At 42.4% G+C, this 21,142-nt stretch overlaps 12 non-coding genes across 12 annotated transcripts; all 12 read left to right on the top strand.

Moving 5' to 3' along the window:
• The first annotated feature begins 1,502 nt into the window (after positions 1–1,502).
• trnar-acg (transfer RNA arginine (anticodon ACG)) lies at positions 1,503–1,575 on the top strand. The gene has a single exon. It is a non-coding gene; the product is annotated as a tRNA-Arg (tRNA).
• A 1,705-nt stretch (positions 1,576–3,280) lies between these two features.
• On the top strand, positions 3,281–3,353 carry trnar-acg (transfer RNA arginine (anticodon ACG)). Its single transcript has one exon. It is a non-coding gene; the product is annotated as a tRNA-Arg (tRNA).
• A 1,705-nt stretch (positions 3,354–5,058) lies between these two features.
• Positions 5,059–5,131, top strand: trnar-acg (transfer RNA arginine (anticodon ACG)). The gene has a single exon. It is a non-coding gene; the product is annotated as a tRNA-Arg (tRNA).
• Positions 5,132–6,836: 1,705 nt separating this feature from the next.
• trnar-acg (transfer RNA arginine (anticodon ACG)) lies at positions 6,837–6,909 on the top strand. Its single transcript has one exon. It is a non-coding gene; the product is annotated as a tRNA-Arg (tRNA).
• A 1,705-nt stretch (positions 6,910–8,614) lies between these two features.
• trnar-acg (transfer RNA arginine (anticodon ACG)) lies at positions 8,615–8,687 on the top strand. Its single transcript has one exon. It is a non-coding gene; the product is annotated as a tRNA-Arg (tRNA).
• A 1,705-nt stretch (positions 8,688–10,392) lies between these two features.
• Positions 10,393–10,465, top strand: trnar-acg (transfer RNA arginine (anticodon ACG)). Its single transcript has one exon. It is a non-coding gene; the product is annotated as a tRNA-Arg (tRNA).
• A 1,705-nt stretch (positions 10,466–12,170) lies between these two features.
• trnar-acg (transfer RNA arginine (anticodon ACG)) lies at positions 12,171–12,243 on the top strand. Its single transcript has one exon. It is a non-coding gene; the product is annotated as a tRNA-Arg (tRNA).
• Positions 12,244–13,948: 1,705 nt separating this feature from the next.
• On the top strand, positions 13,949–14,021 carry trnar-acg (transfer RNA arginine (anticodon ACG)). Its single transcript has one exon. It is a non-coding gene; the product is annotated as a tRNA-Arg (tRNA).
• A 1,705-nt stretch (positions 14,022–15,726) lies between these two features.
• On the top strand, positions 15,727–15,799 carry trnar-acg (transfer RNA arginine (anticodon ACG)). The gene has a single exon. It is a non-coding gene; the product is annotated as a tRNA-Arg (tRNA).
• Positions 15,800–17,504: 1,705 nt separating this feature from the next.
• On the top strand, positions 17,505–17,577 carry trnar-acg (transfer RNA arginine (anticodon ACG)). The gene has a single exon. It is a non-coding gene; the product is annotated as a tRNA-Arg (tRNA).
• A 1,705-nt stretch (positions 17,578–19,282) lies between these two features.
• On the top strand, positions 19,283–19,355 carry trnar-acg (transfer RNA arginine (anticodon ACG)). Its single transcript has one exon. It is a non-coding gene; the product is annotated as a tRNA-Arg (tRNA).
• A 1,705-nt stretch (positions 19,356–21,060) lies between these two features.
• On the top strand, positions 21,061–21,133 carry trnar-acg (transfer RNA arginine (anticodon ACG)). Its single transcript has one exon. It is a non-coding gene; the product is annotated as a tRNA-Arg (tRNA).
• Positions 21,134–21,142: the final 9 nt, after the last annotated feature.

Genomic DNA, 21,142 nt, shown 5'->3' with positions numbered 1-21,142 from the left:
TTTTCACTGAAAAGACATATTTCAGTCATTCCTGATGAAGGGCTTTTGCCCGAAACGTCGATTTCGCTGCTCGTTTGATGCTGCCTGAACTGCTGTGCTCTTCCAGCACCACTAATCCAGTATTTGGTTTTCAGCATCTGCAGTCATTGTTTTTACCATATTTCAATCTTTACCCAGTTCCCGCCGACATCAAACCACGATGCCATTGGACTGGATTGGACAATGTCAAAAATCACACAACACTAGGTTGTCGTCCAATAGGTTTATCTGAAAGTGCAAGAGTCCAGCGCCCCGCTCCTTCCTCAGGCAGCTAGTGTGAGAGAGTACATCGGACGCAGAATTTACAAGTAAAATATCAGAGTCATACCACTTCTGCGAACGTATTGAACAATCCTAGACAGCAAAATTGTTTTAAATTCTCGTCTGGGAAATGATCCTCAATATTTTACATTGGATTCTGGAGAATAATGTAATAATGGTCACTGCTTTATATTGGACTCTGGGGAACAATGTTCATTGTCGAGAGTGTGGTGCTGGAAAGGAACAGCATCCGAAGAGCAAGAGAATCGACGTTTCGGGCAAAAGCCGTTCATCAGGAATTACAGGGAATTCCGGTGTTGGGGCCTATTCCTGTGTTGTACTGTTCTCTTTCTTCTATTACCAATAAAGTAAACTTGAATGATCAAAATGATTTCAACCCAGATGTGGTTAATAGGTGAATCTGACTCTGACAGTGCCATGTAAATTTCTGTGGGTTTTGGGAATCAATTCAACTACTCAGCACAGTCTGAAAAGAAATCAAAAGCTTTGAAAAGTAAAGTTCACATCATTTCTAAACTTTCTAATTTTCTCTTCAAATCGGTTTTGTATCCTGGAATAAAATCAGAAATCAAACTGGTTCTGAGGAAACGTCCATAAGACAGAGGAGCAGAAATTATGCCACTCAGCCCATCGATTCTGCTCCGCCAATACGGCCGATAGGTTTTCCAATCCCATTTTCCCGCTTTCTCCCCCTAACCTTTGATTCCCTTGCTCCTCAATAACGTCTCTGTCTCTGTTTTAAATATAATCAATGGCCTGGCTTCCTCCAATGAGAGCCTTCAGGTGGCAATGAATTCCACAGATTCACCACATTCTGGCGAAAGAAGTTTCTCTTTATCTCCGGACCCGAACGTTAAAGTGTGATTTCATTCCACACATGCTGTCAGAGCAATTACCCAGCAATTTCTGACTTGGCTCCTGATTTCCAGCATCCGCAGTTGGCGTTTTTTTTGGTAACCTCGAAGTTTGTAAACTGACTTAGCGAAGACGTGATCTGAATGTGAGGTGTGCTCTTAGTTTTCGGTGAAATTCATCAGCTTTCAAAGTGAACGAGGTCAAGCAGTGAAACTGATGATCTTGCTGAATATTCAGCTTGTCGATTGACGATTGCCACTCATTTCATCATCAAGACCAAAGAATTGCAGAGGGGACTCGTCCTAACAAGTGACTTTTGAGCGTGCGGGCTAGTGGCGCAATGGATAACGCGTCTGACTACGGATCAGAAGATTGTAGGTTCGACTCCTACCTAGCTCGCGTGCGCTTGGAAATCACTTTAGCACACTCCTGTAAATTAACCTCAATGACAACGGAGGCGGATAACAAAAGGGCAATTTTCTCACATTAAACGAAAGAAAGTAATCAAGGAAAGCGGCAAAATAACAGATCAGCCAACAACACAGAATCAAATGAGTTAAGATGATGAGCAACGCAATTTTGATTCTGAAGGGTAAATGCCCTTTTCACTGAAAAGACATATTTCAGTCATTCCTGATGAAGGGCTTTTGCCCGAAACGTCGATTTCGCTGCTCGTTTGATGCTGCCTGAACTGCTGTGCTCTTCCAGCACCACTAATCCAGTATTTGGTTTTCAGCATCTGCAGTCATTGTTTTTACCATATTTCAATCTTTACCCAGTTCCCGCCGACATCAAACCACGATGCCATTGGACTGGATTGGACAATGTCAAAAATCACACAACACTAGGTTGTCGTCCAATAGGTTTATCTGAAAGTGCAAGAGTCCAGCGCCCCGCTCCTTCCTCAGGCAGCTAGTGTGAGAGAGTACATCGGACGCAGAATTTACAAGTAAAATATCAGAGTCATACCACTTCTGCGAACGTATTGAACAATCCTAGACAGCAAAATTGTTTTAAATTCTCGTCTGGGAAATGATCCTCAATATTTTACATTGGATTCTGGAGAATAATGTAATAATGGTCACTGCTTTATATTGGACTCTGGGGAACAATGTTCATTGTCGAGAGTGTGGTGCTGGAAAGGAACAGCATCCGAAGAGCAAGAGAATCGACGTTTCGGGCAAAAGCCGTTCATCAGGAATTACAGGGAATTCCGGTGTTGGGGCCTATTCCTGTGTTGTACTGTTCTCTTTCTTCTATTACCAATAAAGTAAACTTGAATGATCAAAATGATTTCAACCCAGATGTGGTTAATAGGTGAATCTGACTCTGACAGTGCCATGTAAATTTCTGTGGGTTTTGGGAATCAATTCAACTACTCAGCACAGTCTGAAAAGAAATCAAAAGCTTTGAAAAGTAAAGTTCACATCATTTCTAAACTTTCTAATTTTCTCTTCAAATCGGTTTTGTATCCTGGAATAAAATCAGAAATCAAACTGGTTCTGAGGAAACGTCCATAAGACAGAGGAGCAGAAATTATGCCACTCAGCCCATCGATTCTGCTCCGCCAATACGGCCGATAGGTTTTCCAATCCCATTTTCCCGCTTTCTCCCCCTAACCTTTGATTCCCTTGCTCCTCAATAACGTCTCTGTCTCTGTTTTAAATATAATCAATGGCCTGGCTTCCTCCAATGAGAGCCTTCAGGTGGCAATGAATTCCACAGATTCACCACATTCTGGCGAAAGAAGTTTCTCTTTATCTCCGGACCCGAACGTTAAAGTGTGATTTCATTCCACACATGCTGTCAGAGCAATTACCCAGCAATTTCTGACTTGGCTCCTGATTTCCAGCATCCGCAGTTGGCGTTTTTTTTGGTAACCTCGAAGTTTGTAAACTGACTTAGCGAAGACGTGATCTGAATGTGAGGTGTGCTCTTAGTTTTCGGTGAGATTCATCAGCTTTCAAAGTGAACGAGGTCAAGCAGTGAAACTGATGATCTTGCTGAATATTCAGCTTGTCGATTGACGATTGCCACTCATTTCATCATCAAGACCAAAGAATTGCAGAGGGGACTCGTCCTAACAAGTGACTTTTGAGCATGCGGGCTGGTGGCGCAATGGATAACGCGTCTGACTACGGATCAGAAGATTGTAGGTTCGACTCCTACCTAGCTCGCGTGCGCTTGGAAATCACTTTAGCACACTCCTGTAAATTAACCTCAATGACAACGGAGGCGGATAACAAAAGGGCAATTTTCTCACATTAAACGAAAGAAAGTAATCAAGGAAAGCGGCAAAATAACAGATCAGTCAACAACACAGAATCAAATGAGTTAAGATGATGAGCAACGCAATTTTGATTCTGAAGGGTAAATGCCCTTTTCACTGAAAAGACATATTTCAGTCATTCCTGATGAAGGGCTTTTGCCCGAAACGTCGATTTCGCTGCTCGTTTGATGCTGCCTGAACTGCTGTGCTCTTCCAGCACCACTAATCCAGTATTTGGTTTTCAGCATCTGCAGTCATTGTTTTTACCATATTTCAATCTTTACCCAGTTCCCGCCGACATCAAACCACGATGCCATTGGACTGGATTGGACAATGTCAAAAATCACACAACACTAGGTTGTCGTCCAATAGGTTTATCTGAAAGTGCAAGAGTCCAGCGCCCCGCTCCTTCCTCAGGCAGCTAGTGTGAGAGAGTACATCGGACGCAGAATTTACAAGTAAAATATCAGAGTCATACAACTTCTGCGAACGTATTGAACAATCCTAGACAGCAAAATTGTTTTAAATTCTCGTCTGGGAAATGATCCTCAATATTTTACATTGGATTCTGGAGAATAATGTAATAATGGTCACTGCTTTATGTTGGACTCTGGGGAACAATGTTCATTGTCGAGAGTGTGGTGCTGGAAAGGAACAGCATCCGAAGAGCAAGAGAATCGACGTTTCGGGCAAAAGCCGTTCATCAGGAATTACAGGGAATTCCTGTGTTGGGGCCTATTCCTGTGTTGTACTGTTCTCTTTCTTCTATTACCAATAAAGTAAACTTGAATGATCAAAATGATTTCAACCCAGATGTGGTTAATAGGTGAATCTGACTCTGACAGTGCCATGTAAATTTCTGTGGGTTTTGGGAATCAATTCAACTACTCAGCACAGTCTGAAAAGAAATCAAAAGCTTTGAAAAGTAAAGTTCACATCATTTCTAAACTTTCTAATTTTCTCTTCAAATCGGTTTTGTATCCTGGAATAAAATCAGAAATCAAACTGGTTCTGAGGAAACGTCCATAAGACAGAGGAGCAGAAATTATGCCACTCAGCCCATCGATTCTGCTCCGCCAATACGGCCGATAGGTTTTCCAATCCCATTTTCCCGCTTTCTCCCCCTAACCTTTGATTCCCTTGCTCCTCAATAACGTCTCTGTCTCTGTTTTAAATATAATCAATGGCCTGGCTTCCTCCAATGAGAGCCTTCAGGTGGCAATGAATTCCACAGATTCACCACATTCTGGCGAAAGAAGTTTCTCTTTATCTCCGGACCCGAACGTTAAAGTGTGATTTCATTCCACACATGCTGTCAGAGCAATTACCCAGCAATTTCTGACTTGGCTCCTGATTTCCAGCATCCGCAGTTGGCGTTTTTTTTGGTAACCTCGAAGTTTGTAAACTGACTTAGCGAAGACGTGATCTGAATGTGAGGTGTGCTCTTAGTTTTCGGTGAGATTCATCAGCTTTCAAAGTGAACGAGGTCAAGCAGTGAAACTGATGATCTTGCTGAATATTCAGCTTGTCGATTGACGATTGCCACTCATTTCATCATCAAGACCAAAGAATTGCAGAGGGGACTCGTCCTAACAAGTGACTTTTGAGCATGCGGGCTGGTGGCGCAATGGATAACGCGTCTGACTACGGATCAGAAGATTGTAGGTTCGACTCCTACCTAGCTCGCGTGCGCTTGGAAATCACTTTAGCACACTCCTGTAAATTAACCTCAATGACAACGGAGGCGGATAACAAAAGGGCAATTTTCTCACATTAAACGAAAGAAAGTAATCAAGGAAAGCGGCAAAATAACAGATCAGTCAACAACACAGAATCAAATGAGTTAAGATGATGAGCAACGCAATTTTGATTCTGAAGGGTAAATGCCCTTTTCACTGAAAAGACATATTTCAGTCATTCCTGATGAAGGGCTTTTGCCCGAAACGTCGATTTCGCTGCTCGTTTGATGCTGCCTGAACTGCTGTGCTCTTCCAGCACCACTAATCCAGTATTTGGTTTTCAGCATCTGCAGTCATTGTTTTTACCATATTTCAATCTTTACCCAGTTCCCGCCGACATCAAACCACGATGCCATTGGACTGGATTGGACAATGTCAAAAATCACACAACACTAGGTTGTCGTCCAATAGGTTTATCTGAAAGTGCAAGAGTCCAGCGCCCCGCTCCTTCCTCAGGCAGCTAGTGTGAGAGAGTACATCGGACGCAGAATTTACAAGTAAAATATCAGAGTCATACAACTTCTGCGAACGTATTGAACAATCCTAGACAGCAAAATTGTTTTAAATTCTCGTCTGGGAAATGATCCTCAATATTTTACATTGGATTCTGGAGAATAATGTAATAATGGTCACTGCTTTATGTTGGACTCTGGGGAACAATGTTCATTGTCGAGAGTGTGGTGCTGGAAAGGAACAGCATCCGAAGAGCAAGAGAATCGACGTTTCGGGCAAAAGCCGTTCATCAGGAATTACAGGGAATTCCTGTGTTGGGGCCTATTCCTGTGTTGTACTGTTCTCTTTCTTCTATTACCAATAAAGTAAACTTGAATGATCAAAATGATTTCAACCCAGATGTGGTTAATAGGTGAATCTGACTCTGACAGTGCCATGTAAATTTCTGTGGGTTTTGGGAATCAATTCAACTACTCAGCACAGTCTGAAAAGAAATCAAAAGCTTTGAAAAGTAAAGTTCACATCATTTCTAAACTTTCTAATTTTCTCTTCAAATCGGTTTTGTATCCTGGAATAAAATCAGAAATCAAACTGGTTCTGAGGAAACGTCCATAAGACAGAGGAGCAGAAATTATGCCACTCAGCCCATCGATTCTGCTCCGCCAATACGGCCGATAGGTTTTCCAATCCCATTTTCCCGCTTTCTCCCCCTAACCTTTGATTCCCTTGCTCCTCAATAACGTCTCTGTCTCTGTTTTAAATATAATCAATGGCCTGGCTTCCTCCAATGAGAGCCTTCAGGTGGCAATGAATTCCACAGATTCACCACATTCTGGCGAAAGAAGTTTCTCTTTATCTCCGGACCCGAACGTTAAAGTGTGATTTCATTCCACACATGCTGTCAGAGCAATTACCCAGCAATTTCTGACTTGGCTCCTGATTTCCAGCATCCGCAGTTGGCGTTTTTTTTGGTAACCTCGAAGTTTGTAAACTGACTTAGCGAAGACGTGATCTGAATGTGAGGTGTGCTCTTAGTTTTCGGTGAAATTCATCAGCTTTCAAAGTGAACGAGGTCAAGCAGTGAAACTGATGATCTTGCTGAATATTCAGCTTGTCGATTGACGATTGCCACTCATTTCATCATCAAGACCAAAGAATTGCAGAGGGGACTCGTCCTAACAAGTGACTTTTGAGCGTGCGGGCTAGTGGCGCAATGGATAACGCGTCTGACTACGGATCAGAAGATTGTAGGTTCGACTCCTGCCTAGCTCGCGTGCGCTTGGAAATCACTTTAGCACACTCCTGTAAATTAACCTCAATGACAACGGAGGCGGATAACAAAAGGGCAATTTTCTCACATTAAACGAAAGAAAGTAATCAAGGAAAGCGGCAAAATAACAGATCAGCCAACAACACAGAATCAAATGAGTTAAGATGATGAGCAACGCAATTTTGATTCTGAAGGGTAAATGCCCTTTTCACTGAAAAGACATATTTCAGTCATTCCTGATGAAGGGCTTTTGCCCGAAACGTCGATTTCGCTGCTCGTTTGATGCTGCCTGAACTGCTGTGCTCTTCCAGCACCACTAATCCAGTATTTGGTTTTCAGCATCTGCAGTCATTGTTTTTACCATATTTCAATCTTTACCCAGTTCCCGCCGACATCAAACCACGATGCCATTGGACTGGATTGGACAATGTCAAAAATCACACAACACTAGGTTGTCGTCCAATAGGTTTATCTGAAAGTGCAAGAGTCCAGCGCCCCGCTCCTTCCTCAGGCAGCTAGTGTGAGAGAGTACATCGGACGCAGAATTTACAAGTAAAATATCAGAGTCATACCACTTCTGCGAACGTATTGAACAATCCTAGACAGCAAAATTGTTTTAAATTCTCGTCTGGGAAATGATCCTCAATATTTTACATTGGATTCTGGAGAATAATGTAATAATGGTCACTGCTTTATATTGGACTCTGGGGAACAATGTTCATTGTCGAGAGTGTGGTGCTGGAAAGGAACAGCATCCGAAGAGCAAGAGAATCGACGTTTCGGGCAAAAGCCGTTCATCAGGAATTACAGGGAATTCCTGTGTTGGGGCCTATTCCTGTGTTGTACTGTTCTCTTTCTTCTATTACCAATAAAGTAAACTTGAATGATCAAAATGATTTCAACCCAGATGTGGTTAATAGGTGAATCTGACTCTGACAGTGCCATGTAAATTTCTGTGGGTTTTGGGAATCAATTCAACTACTCAGCACAGTCTGAAAAGAAATCAAAAGCTTTGAAAAGTAAAGTTCACATCATTTCTAAACTTTCTAATTTTCTCTTCAAATCGGTTTTGTATCCTGGAATAAAATCAGAAATCAAACTGGTTCTGAGGAAACGTCCATAAGACAGAGGAGCAGAAATTATGCCACTCAGCCCATCGATTCTGCTCCGCCAATACGGCCGATAGGTTTTCCAATCCCATTTTCCCGCTTTCTCCCCCTAACCTTTGATTCCCTTGCTCCTCAATAACGTCTCTGTCTCTGTTTTAAATATAATCAATGGCCTGGCTTCCTCCAATGAGAGCCTTCAGGTGGCAATGAATTCCACAGATTCACCACATTCTGGCGAAAGAAGTTTCTCTTTATCTCCGGACCCGAACGTTAAAGTGTGATTTCATTCCACACATGCTGTCAGAGCAATTACCCAGCAATTTCTGACTTGGCTCCTGATTTCCAGCATCCGCAGTTGGCGTTTTTTTTGGTAACCTCGAAGTTTGTAAACTGACTTAGCGAAGACGTGATCTGAATGTGAGGTGTGCTCTTAGTTTTCGGTGAAATTCATCAGCTTTCAAAGTGAACGAGGTCAAGCAGTGAAACTGATGATCTTGCTGAATATTCAGCTTGTCGATTGACGATTGCCACTCATTTCATCATCAAGACCAAAGAATTGCAGAGGGGACTCGTCCTAACAAGTGACTTTTGAGCGTGCGGGCTAGTGGCGCAATGGATAACGCGTCTGACTACGGATCAGAAGATTGTAGGTTCGACTCCTACCTAGCTCGCGTGCGCTTGGAAATCACTTTAGCACACTCCTGTAAATTAACCTCAATGACAACGGAGGCGGATAACAAAAGGGCAATTTTCTCACATTAAACGAAAGAAAGTAATCAAGGAAAGCGGCAAAATAACAGATCAGCCAACAACACAGAATCAAATGAGTTAAGATGATGAGCAACGCAATTTTGATTCTGAAGGGTAAATGCCCTTTTCACTGAAAAGACATATTTCAGTCATTCCTGATGAAGGGCTTTTGCCCGAAACGTCGATTTCGCTGCTCGTTTGATGCTGCCTGAACTGCTGTGCTCTTCCAGCACCACTAATCCAGTATTTGGTTTTCAGCATCTGCAGTCATTGTTTTTACCATATTTCAATCTTTACCCAGTTCCCGCCGACATCAAACCACGATGCCATTGGACTGGATTGGACAATGTCAAAAATCACACAACACTAGGTTGTCGTCCAATAGGTTTATCTGAAAGTGCAAGAGTCCAGCGCCCCGCTCCTTCCTCAGGCAGCTAGTGTGAGAGAGTACATCGGACGCAGAATTTACAAGTAAAATATCAGAGTCATACCACTTCTGCGAACGTATTGAACAATCCTAGACAGCAAAATTGTTTTAAATTCTCGTCTGGGAAATGATCCTCAATATTTTACATTGGATTCTGGAGAATAATGTAATAATGGTCACTGCTTTATATTGGACTCTGGGGAACAATGTTCATTGTCGAGAGTGTGGTGCTGGAAAGGAACAGCATCCGAAGAGCAAGAGAATCGACGTTTCGGGCAAAAGCCGTTCATCAGGAATTACAGGGAATTCCTGTGTTGGGGCCTATTCCTGTGTTGTACTGTTCTCTTTCTTCTATTACCAATAAAGTAAACTTGAATGATCAAAATGATTTCAACCCAGATGTGGTTAATAGGTGAATCTGACTCTGACAGTGCCATGTAAATTTCTGTGGGTTTTGGGAATCAATTCAACTACTCAGCACAGTCTGAAAAGAAATCAAAAGCTTTGAAAAGTAAAGTTCACATCATTTCTAAACTTTCTAATTTTCTCTTCAAATCGGTTTTGTATCCTGGAATAAAATCAGAAATCAAACTGGTTCTGAGGAAACGTCCATAAGACAGAGGAGCAGAAATTATGCCACTCAGCCCATCGATTCTGCTCCGCCAATACGGCCGATAGGTTTTCCAATCCCATTTTCCCGCTTTCTCCCCCTAACCTTTGATTCCCTTGCTCCTCAATAACGTCTCTGTCTCTGTTTTAAATATAATCAATGGCCTGGCTTCCTCCAATGAGAGCCTTCAGGTGGCAATGAATTCCACAGATTCACCACATTCTGGCGAAAGAAGTTTCTCTTTATCTCCGGACCCGAACGTTAAAGTGTGATTTCATTCCACACATGCTGTCAGAGCAATTACCCAGCAATTTCTGACTTGGCTCCTGATTTCCAGCATCCGCAGTTGGCGTTTTTTTTGGTAACCTCGAAGTTTGTAAACTGACTTAGCGAAGACGTGATCTGAATGTGAGGTGTGCTCTTAGTTTTCGGTGAGATTCATCAGCTTTCAAAGTGAACGAGGTCAAGCAGTGAAACTGATGATCTTGCTGAATATTCAGCTTGTCGATTGACGATTGCCACTCATTTCATCATCAAGACCAAAGAATTGCAGAGGGGACTCGTCCTAACAAGTGACTTTTGAGCATGCGGGCTGGTGGCGCAATGGATAACGCGTCTGACTACGGATCAGAAGATTGTAGGTTCGACTCCTACCTAGCTCGCGTGCGCTTGGAAATCACTTTAGCACACTCCTGTAAATTAACCTCAATGACAACGGAGGCGGATAACAAAAGGGCAATTTTCTCACATTAAACGAAAGAAAGTAATCAAGGAAAGCGGCAAAATAACAGATCAGTCAACAACACAGAATCAAATGAGTTAAGATGATGAGCAACGCAATTTTGATTCTGAAGGGTAAATGCCCTTTTCACTGAAAAGACATATTTCAGTCATTCCTGATGAAGGGCTTTTGCCCGAAACGTCGATTTCGCTGCTCGTTTGATGCTGCCTGAACTGCTGTGCTCTTCCAGCACCACTAATCCAGTATTTGGTTTTCAGCATCTGCAGTCATTGTTTTTACCATATTTCAATCTTTACCCAGTTCCCGCCGACATCAAACCACGATGCCATTGGACTGGATTGGACAATGTCAAAAATCACACAACACTAGGTTGTCGTCCAATAGGTTTATCTGAAAGTGCAAGAGTCCAGCGCCCCGCTCCTTCCTCAGGCAGCTAGTGTGAGAGAGTACATCGGACGCAGAATTTACAAGTAAAATATCAGAGTCATACAACTTCTGCGAACGTATTGAACAATCCTAGACAGCAAAATTGTTTTAAATTCTCGTCTGGGAAATGATCCTCAATATTTTACATTGGATTCTGGAGAATAATGTAATAATGGTCACTGCTTTATGTTGGACTCTGGGGAACAATGTTCATTGTCGAGAGTGTGGTGCTGGAAAGGAACAGCATCCGAAGAGCAAGAGAATCGACGTTTCGGGCAAAAGCCGTTCATCAGGAATTACAGGGAATTCCTGTGTTGGGGCCTATTCCTGTGTTGTACTGTTCTCTTTCTTCTATTACCAATAAAGTAAACTTGAATGATCAAAATGATTTCAACCCAGATGTGGTTAATAGGTGAATCTGACTCTGACAGTGCCATGTAAATTTCTGTGGGTTTTGGGAATCAATTCAACTACTCAGCACAGTCTGAAAAGAAATCAAAAGCTTTGAAAAGTAAAGTTCACATCATTTCTAAACTTTCTAATTTTCTCTTCAAATCGGTTTTGTATCCTGGAATAAAATCAGAAATCAAACTGGTTCTGAGGAAACGTCCATAAGACAGAGGAGCAGAAATTATGCCACTCAGCCCATCGATTCTGCTCCGCCAATACGGCCGATAGGTTTTCCAATCCCATTTTCCCGCTTTCTCCCCCTAACCTTTGATTCCCTTGCTCCTCAATAACGTCTCTGTCTCTGTTTTAAATATAATCAATGGCCTGGCTTCCTCCAATGAGAGCCTTCAGGTGGCAATGAATTCCACAGATTCACCACATTCTGGCGAAAGAAGTTTCTCTTTATCTCCGGACCCGAACGTTAAAGTGTGATTTCATTCCACACATGCTGTCAGAGCAATTACCCAGCAATTTCTGACTTGGCTCCTGATTTCCAGCATCCGCAGTTGGCGTTTTTTTTGGTAACCTCGAAGTTTGTAAACTGACTTAGCGAAGACGTGATCTGAATGTGAGGTGTGCTCTTAGTTTTCGGTGAAATTCATCAGCTTTCAAAGTGAACGAGGTCAAGCAGTGAAACTGATGATCTTGCTGAATATTCAGCTTGTCGATTGACGATTGCCACTCATTTCATCATCAAGACCAAAGAATTGCAGAGGGGACTCGTCCTAACAAGTGACTTTTGAGCGTGCGGGCTGGTGGCGCAATGGATAACGCGTCTGACTACGGATCAGAAGATTGTAGGTTCGACTCCTACCTAGCTCGCGTGCGCTTGGAAATCACTTTAGCACACTCCTGTAAATTAACCTCAATGACAACGGAGGCGGATAACAAAAGGGCAATTTTCTCACATTAAACGAAAGAAAGTAATCAAGGAAAGCGGCAAAATAACAGATCAGTCAACAACACAGAATCAAATGAGTTAAGATGATGAGCAACGCAATTTTGATTCTGAAGGGTAAATGCCCTTTTCACTGAAAAGACATATTTCAGTCATTCCTGATGAAGGGCTTTTGCCCGAAACGTCGATTTCGCTGCTCGTTTGATGCTGCCTGAACTGCTGTGCTCTTCCAGCACCACTAATCCAGTATTTGGTTTTCAGCATCTGCAGTCATTGTTTTTACCATATTTCAATCTTTACCCAGTTCCCGCCGACATCAAACCACGATGCCATTGGACTGGATTGGACAATGTCAAAAATCACACAACACTAGGTTGTCGTCCAATAGGTTTATCTGAAAGTGCAAGAGTCCAGCGCCCCGCTCCTTCCTCAGGCAGCTAGTGTGAGAGAGTACATCGGACGCAGAATTTACAAGTAAAATATCAGAGTCATACAACTTCTGCGAACGTATTGAACAATCCTAGACAGCAAAATTGTTTTAAATTCTCGTCTGGGAAATGATCCTCAATATTTTACATTGGATTCTGGAGAATAATGTAATAATGGTCACTGCTTTATATTGGACTCTGGGGAACAATGTTCATTGTCGAGAGTGTGGTGCTGGAAAGGAACAGCATCCGAAGAGCAAGAGAATCGACGTTTCGGGCAAAAGCCGTTCATCAGGAATTACAGGGAATTCCTGTGTTGGGGCCTATTCCTGTGTTGTACTGTTCTCTTTCTTCTATTACCAATAAAGTAAACTTGAATGATCAAAATGATTTCAACCCAGATGTGGTTAATAGGTGAATCTGACTCTGACAGTGCCATGTAAATTTCTGTGGGTTTTGGGAATCAATTCAACTACTCAGCACAGTCTGAAAAGAAATCAAAAGCTTTGAAAAGTAAAGTTCACATCATTTCTAAACTTTCTAATTTTCTCTTCAAATCGGTTTTGTATCCTGGAATAAAATCAGAAATCAAACTGGTTCTGAGGAAACGTCCATAAGACAGAGGAGCAGAAATTATGCCACTCAGCCCATCGATTCTGCTCCGCCAATACGGCCGATAGGTTTTCCAATCCCATTTTCCCGCTTTCTCCCCCTAACCTTTGATTCCCTTGCTCCTCAATAACGTCTCTGTCTCTGTTTTAAATATAATCAATGGCCTGGCTTCCTCCAATGAGAGCCTTCAGGTGGCAATGAATTCCACAGATTCACCACATTCTGGCGAAAGAAGTTTCTCTTTATCTCCGGACCCGAACGTTAAAGTGTGATTTCATTCCACACATGCTGTCAGAGCAATTACCCAGCAATTTCTGACTTGGCTCCTGATTTCCAGCATCCGCAGTTGGCGTTTTTTTTGGTAACCTCGAAGTTTGTAAACTGACTTAGCGAAGACGTGATCTGAATGTGAGGTGTGCTCTTAGTTTTCGGTGAAATTCATCAGCTTTCAAAGTGAACGAGGTCAAGCAGTGAAACTGATGATCTTGCTGAATATTCAGCTTGTCGATTGACGATTGCCACTCATTTCATCATCAAGACCAAAGAATTGCAGAGGGGACTCGTCCTAACAAGTGACTTTTGAGCGTGCGGGCTAGTGGCGCAATGGATAACGCGTCTGACTACGGATCAGAAGATTGTAGGTTCGACTCCTACCTAGCTCGCGTGCGCTTGGAAATCACTTTAGCACACTCCTGTAAATTAACCTCAATGACAACGGAGGCGGATAACAAAAGGGCAATTTTCTCACATTAAACGAAAGAAAGTAATCAAGGAAAGCGGCAAAATAACAGATCAGCCAACAACACAGAATCAAATGAGTTAAGATGATGAGCAACGCAATTTTGATTCTGAAGGGTAAATGCCCTTTTCACTGAAAAGACATATTTCAGTCATTCCTGATGAAGGGCTTTTGCCCGAAACGTCGATTTCGCTGCTCGTTTGATGCTGCCTGAACTGCTGTGCTCTTCCAGCACCACTAATCCAGTATTTGGTTTTCAGCATCTGCAGTCATTGTTTTTACCATATTTCAATCTTTACCCAGTTCCCGCCGACATCAAACCACGATGCCATTGGACTGGATTGGACAATGTCAAAAATCACACAACACTAGGTTGTCGTCCAATAGGTTTATCTGAAAGTGCAAGAGTCCAGCGCCCCGCTCCTTCCTCAGGCAGCTAGTGTGAGAGAGTACATCGGACGCAGAATTTACAAGTAAAATATCAGAGTCATACAACTTCTGCGAACGTATTGAACAATCCTAGACAGCAAAATTGTTTTAAATTCTCGTCTGGGAAATGATCCTCAATATTTTACATTGGATTCTGGAGAATAATGTAATAATGGTCACTGCTTTATATTGGACTCTGGGGAACAATGTTCATTGTCGAGAGTGTGGTGCTGGAAAGGAACAGCATCCGAAGAGCAAGAGAATCGACGTTTCGGGCAAAAGCCGTTCATCAGGAATTACAGGGAATTCCTGTGTTGGGGCCTATTCCTGTGTTGTACTGTTCTCTTTCTTCTATTACCAATAAAGTAAACTTGAATGATCAAAATGATTTCAACCCAGATGTGGTTAATAGGTGAATCTGACTCTGACAGTGCCATGTAAATTTCTGTGGGTTTTGGGAATCAATTCAACTACTCAGCACAGTCTGAAAAGAAATCAAAAGCTTTGAAAAGTAAAGTTCACATCATTTCTAAACTTTCTAATTTTCTCTTCAAATCGGTTTTGTATCCTGGAATAAAATCAGAAATCAAACTGGTTCTGAGGAAACGTCCATAAGACAGAGGAGCAGAAATTATGCCACTCAGCCCATCGATTCTGCTCCGCCAATACGGCCGATAGGTTTTCCAATCCCATTTTCCCGCTTTCTCCCCCTAACCTTTGATTCCCTTGCTCCTCAATAACGTCTCTGTCTCTGTTTTAAATATAATCAATGGCCTGGCTTCCTCCAATGAGAGCCTTCAGGTGGCAATGAATTCCACAGATTCACCACATTCTGGCGAAAGAAGTTTCTCTTTATCTCCGGACCCGAACGTTAAAGTGTGATTTCATTCCACACATGCTGTCAGAGCAATTACCCAGCAATTTCTGACTTGGCTCCTGATTTCCAGCATCCGCAGTTGGCGTTTTTTTTGGTAACCTCGAAGTTTGTAAACTGACTTAGCGAAGACGTGATCTGAATGTGAGGTGTGCTCTTAGTTTTCGGTGAAATTCATCAGCTTTCAAAGTGAACGAGGTCAAGCAGTGAAACTGATGATCTTGCTGAATATTCAGCTTGTCGATTGACGATTGCCACTCATTTCATCATCAAGACCAAAGAATTGCAGAGGGGACTCGTCCTAACAAGTGACTTTTGAGCGTGCGGGCTAGTGGCGCAATGGATAACGCGTCTGACTACGGATCAGAAGATTGTAGGTTCGACTCCTACCTAGCTCGCGTGCGCTTGGAAATCACTTTAGCACACTCCTGTAAATTAACCTCAATGACAACGGAGGCGGATAACAAAAGGGCAATTTTCTCACATTAAACGAAAGAAAGTAATCAAGGAAAGCGGCAAAATAACAGATCAGCCAACAACACAGAATCAAATGAGTTAAGATGATGAGCAACGCAATTTTGATTCTGAAGGGTAAATGCCCTTTTCACTGAAAAGACATATTTCAGTCATTCCTGATGAAGGGCTTTTGCCCGAAACGTCGATTTCGCTGCTCGTTTGATGCTGCCTGAACTGCTGTGCTCTTCCAGCACCACTAATCCAGTATTTGGTTTTCAGCATCTGCAGTCATTGTTTTTACCATATTTCAATCTTTACCCAGTTCCCGCCGACATCAAACCACGATGCCATTGGACTGGATTGGACAATGTCAAAAATCACACAACACTAGGTTGTCGTCCAATAGGTTTATCTGAAAGTGCAAGAGTCCAGCGCCCCGCTCCTTCCTCAGGCAGCTAGTGTGAGAGAGTACATCGGACGCAGAATTTACAAGGAAAATATCAGAGTCATACCACTTCTGCGAACGTATTGAACAATCCTAGACAGCAAAATTGTTTTAAATTCTCGTCTGGGAAATGATCCTCAATATTTTACATTGGATTCTGGAGAATAATGTAATAATGGTCACTGCTTTATATTGGACTCTGGGGAACAATGTTCATTGTCGAGAGTGTGGTGCTGGAAAGGAACAGCATCCGAAGAGCAAGAGAATCGACGTTTCGGGCAAAAGCCGTTCATCAGGAATTACAGGGAATTCCTGTGTTGGGGCCTATTCCTGTGTTGTACTGTTCTCTTTCTTCTATTACCAATAAAGTAAACTTGAATGATCAAAATGATTTCAACCCAGATGTGGTTAATAGGTGAATCTGACTCTGACAGTGCCATGTAAATTTCTGTGGGTTTTGGGAATCAATTCAACTACTCAGCACAGTCTGAAAAGAAATCAAAAGCTTTGAAAAGTAAAGTTCACATCATTTCTAAACTTTCTAATTTTCTCTTCAAATCGGTTTTGTATCCTGGAATAAAATCAGAAATCAAACTGGTTCTGAGGAAACGTCCATAAGACAGAGGAGCAGAAATTATGCCACTCAGCCCATCGATTCTGCTCCGCCAATACGGCCGATAGGTTTTCCAATCCCATTTTCCCGCTTTCTCCCCCTAACCTTTGATTCCCTTGCTCCTCAATAACGTCTCTGTCTCTGTTTTAAATATAATCAATGGCCTGGCTTCCTCCAATGAGAGCCTTCAGGTGGCAATGAATTCCACAGATTCACCACATTCTGGCGAAAGAAGTTTCTCTTTATCTCCGGACCCGAACGTTAAAGTGTGATTTCATTCCACACATGCTGTCAGAGCAATTACCCAGCAATTTCTGACTTGGCTCCTGATTTCCAGCATCCGCAGTTGGCGTTTTTTTTGGTAACCTCGAAGTTTGTAAACTGACTTAGCGAAGACGTGATCTGAATGTGAGGTGTGCTCTTAGTTTTCGGTGAAATTCATCAGCTTTCAAAGTGAACGAGGTCAAGCAGTGAAACTGATGATCTTGCTGAATATTCAGCTTGTCGATTGACGATTGCCACTCATTTCATCATCAAGACCAAAGAATTGCAGAGGGGACTCGTCCTAACAAGTGACTTTTGAGCGTGCGGGCTAGTGGCGCAATGGATAACGCGTCTGACTACGGATCAGAAGATTGTAGGTTCGACTCCTACCTAGCTCGCGTGCGCTTGGAAATCACTTTAGCACACTCCTGTAAATTAACCTCAATGACAACGGAGGCGGATAACAAAAGGGCAATTTTCTCACATTAAACGAAAGAAAGTAATCAAGGAAAGCGGCAAAATAACAGATCAGCCAACAACACAGAATCAAATGAGTTAAGATGATGAGCAACGCAATTTTGATTCTGAAGGGTAAATGCCCTTTTCACTGAAAAGACATATTTCAGTCATTCCTGATGAAGGGCTTTTGCCCGAAACGTCGATTTCGCTGCTCGTTTGATGCTGCCTGAACTGCTGTGCTCTTCCAGCACCACTAATCCAGTATTTGGTTTTCAGCATCTGCAGTCATTGTTTTTACCATATTTCAATCTTTACCCAGTTCCCGCCGACATCAAACCACGATGCCATTGGACTGGATTGGACAATGTCAAAAATCACACAACACTAGGTTGTCGTCCAATAGGTTTATCTGAAAGTGCAAGAGTCCAGCGCCCCGCTCCTTCCTCAGGCAGCTAGTGTGAGAGAGTACATCGGACGCAGAATTTACAAGTAAAATATCAGAGTCATACAACTTCTGCGAACGTATTGAACAATCCTAGACAGCAAAATTGTTTTAAATTCTCGTCTGGGAAATGATCCTCAATATTTTACATTGGATTCTGGAGAATAATGTAATAATGGTCACTGCTTTATATTGGACTCTGGGGAACAATGTTCATTGTCGAGAGTGTGGTGCTGGAAAGGAACAGCATCCGAAGAGCAAGAGAATCGACGTTTCGGGCAAAAGCCGTTCATCAGGAATTACAGGGAATTCCTGTGTTGGGGCCTATTCCTGTGTTGTACTGTTCTCTTTCTTCTATTACCAATAAAGTAAACTTGAATGATCAAAATGATTTCAACCCAGATGTGGTTAATAGGTGAATCTGACTCTGACAGTGCCATGTAAATTTCTGTGGGTTTTGGGAATCAATTCAACTACTCAGCACAGTCTGAAAAGAAATCAAAAGCTTTGAAAAGTAAAGTTCACATCATTTCTAAACTTTCTAATTTTCTCTTCAAATCGGTTTTGTATCCTGGAATAAAATCAGAAATCAAACTGGTTCTGAGGAAACGTCCATAAGACAGAGGAGCAGAAATTATGCCACTCAGCCCATCGATTCTGCTCCGCCAATACGGCCGATAGGTTTTCCAATCCCATTTTCCCGCTTTCTCCCCCTAACCTTTGATTCCCTTGCTCCTCAATAACGTCTCTGTCTCTGTTTTAAATATAATCAATGGCCTGGCTTCCTCCAATGAGAGCCTTCAGGTGGCAATGAATTCCACAGATTCACCACATTCTGGCGAAAGAAGTTTCTCTTTATCTCCGGACCCGAACGTTAAAGTGTGATTTCATTCCACACATGCTGTCAGAGCAATTACCCAGCAATTTCTGACTTGGCTCCTGATTTCCAGCATCCGCAGTTGGCGTTTTTTTTGGTAACCTCGAAGTTTGTAAACTGACTTAGCGAAGACGTGATCTGAATGTGAGGTGTGCTCTTAGTTTTCGGTGAAATTCATCAGCTTTCAAAGTGAACGAGGTCAAGCAGTGAAACTGATGATCTTGCTGAATATTCAGCTTGTCGATTGACGATTGCCACTCATTTCATCATCAAGACCAAAGAATTGCAGAGGGGACTCGTCCTAACAAGTGACTTTTGAGCATGCGGGCTAGTGGCGCAATGGATAACGCGTCTGACTACGGATCAGAAGATTGTAGGTTCGACTCCTACCTAGCTCGCGTGCGCTTGGAAATCACTTTAGCACACTCCTGTAAATTAACCTCAATGACAACGGAGGCGGATAACAAAAGGGCAATTTTCTCACATTAAACGAAAGAAAGTAATCAAGGAAAGCGGCAAAATAACAGATCAGTCAACAACACAGAATCAAATGAGTTAAGATGATGAGCAACGCAATTTTGATTCTGAAGGGTAAATGCCCTTTTCACTGAAAAGACATATTTCAGTCATTCCTGATGAAGGGCTTTTGCCCGAAACGTCGATTTCGCTGCTCGTTTGATGCTGCCTGAACTGCTGTGCTCTTCCAGCACCACTAATCCAGTATTTGGTTTTCAGCATCTGCAGTCATTGTTTTTACCATATTTCAATCTTTACCCAGTTCCCGCCGACATCAAACCACGATGCCATTGGACTGGATTGGACAATGTCAAAAATCACACAACACTAGGTTGTCGTCCAATAGGTTTATCTGAAAGTGCAAGAGTCCAGCGCCCCGCTCCTTCCTCAGGCAGCTAGTGTGAGAGAGTACATCGGACGCAGAATTTACAAGTAAAATATCAGAGTCATACAACTTCTGCGAACGTATTGAACAATCCTAGACAGCAAAATTGTTTTAAATTCTCGTCTGGGAAATGATCCTCAATATTTTACATTGGATTCTGGAGAATAATGTAATAATGGTCACTGCTTTATATTGGACTCTGGGGAACAATGTTCATTGTCGAGAGTGTGGTGCTGGAAAGGAACAGCATCCGAAGAGCAAGAGAATCGACGTTTCGGGCAAAAGCCGTTCATCAGGAATTACAGGGAATTCCTGTGTTGGGGCCTATTCCTGTGTTGTACTGTTCTCTTTCTTCTATTACCAATAAAGTAAACTTGAATGATCAAAATGATTTCAACCCAGATGTGGTTAATAGGTGAATCTGACTCTGACAGTGCCATGTAAATTTCTGTGGGTTTTGGGAATCAATTCAACTACTCAGCACAGTCTGAAAAGAAATCAAAAGCTTTGAAAAGTAAAGTTCACATCATTTCTAAACTTTCTAATTTTCTCTTCAAATCGGTTTTGTATCCTGGAATAAAATCAGAAATCAAACTGGTTCTGAGGAAACGTCCATAAGACAGAGGAGCAGAAATTATGCCACTCAGCCCATCGATTCTGCTCCGCCAATACGGCCGATAGGTTTTCCAATCCCATTTTCCCGCTTTCTCCCCCTAACCTTTGATTCCCTTGCTCCTCAATAACGTCTCTGTCTCTGTTTTAAATATAATCAATGGCCTGGCTTCCTCCAATGAGAGCCTTCAGGTGGCAATGAATTCCACAGATTCACCACATTCTGGCGAAAGAAGTTTCTCTTTATCTCCGGACCCGAACGTTAAAGTGTGATTTCATTCCACACATGCTGTCAGAGCAATTACCCAGCAATTTCTGACTTGGCTCCTGATTTCCAGCATCCGCAGTTGGCGTTTTTTTTGGTAACCTCGAAGTTTGTAAACTGACTTAGCGAAGACGTGATCTGAATGTGAGGTGTGCTCTTAGTTTTCGGTGAAATTCATCAGCTTTCAAAGTGAACGAGGTCAAGCAGTGAAACTGATGATCTTGCTGAATATTCAGCTTGTCGATTGACGATTGCCACTCATTTCATCATCAAGACCAAAGAATTGCAGAGGGGACTCGTCCTAAGAAGTGACTTTTGAGCGTGCGGGCTAGTGGCGCAATGGATAACGCGTCTGACTACGGATCAGAAGATTGTAGGTTCGACTCCTACCTAGCTCGCGTGAGCTT

The sequence above is a fragment of the Chiloscyllium punctatum genome, chromosome 31, assembly GCF_047496795.1.
Source record: "Chiloscyllium punctatum isolate Juve2018m chromosome 31, sChiPun1.3, whole genome shotgun sequence".
Classification (NCBI taxonomy): Eukaryota; Metazoa; Chordata; class Chondrichthyes; order Orectolobiformes; family Hemiscylliidae; genus Chiloscyllium; species Chiloscyllium punctatum.
This window is presented reverse-complemented; position numbering and strand designations above follow the sequence as displayed.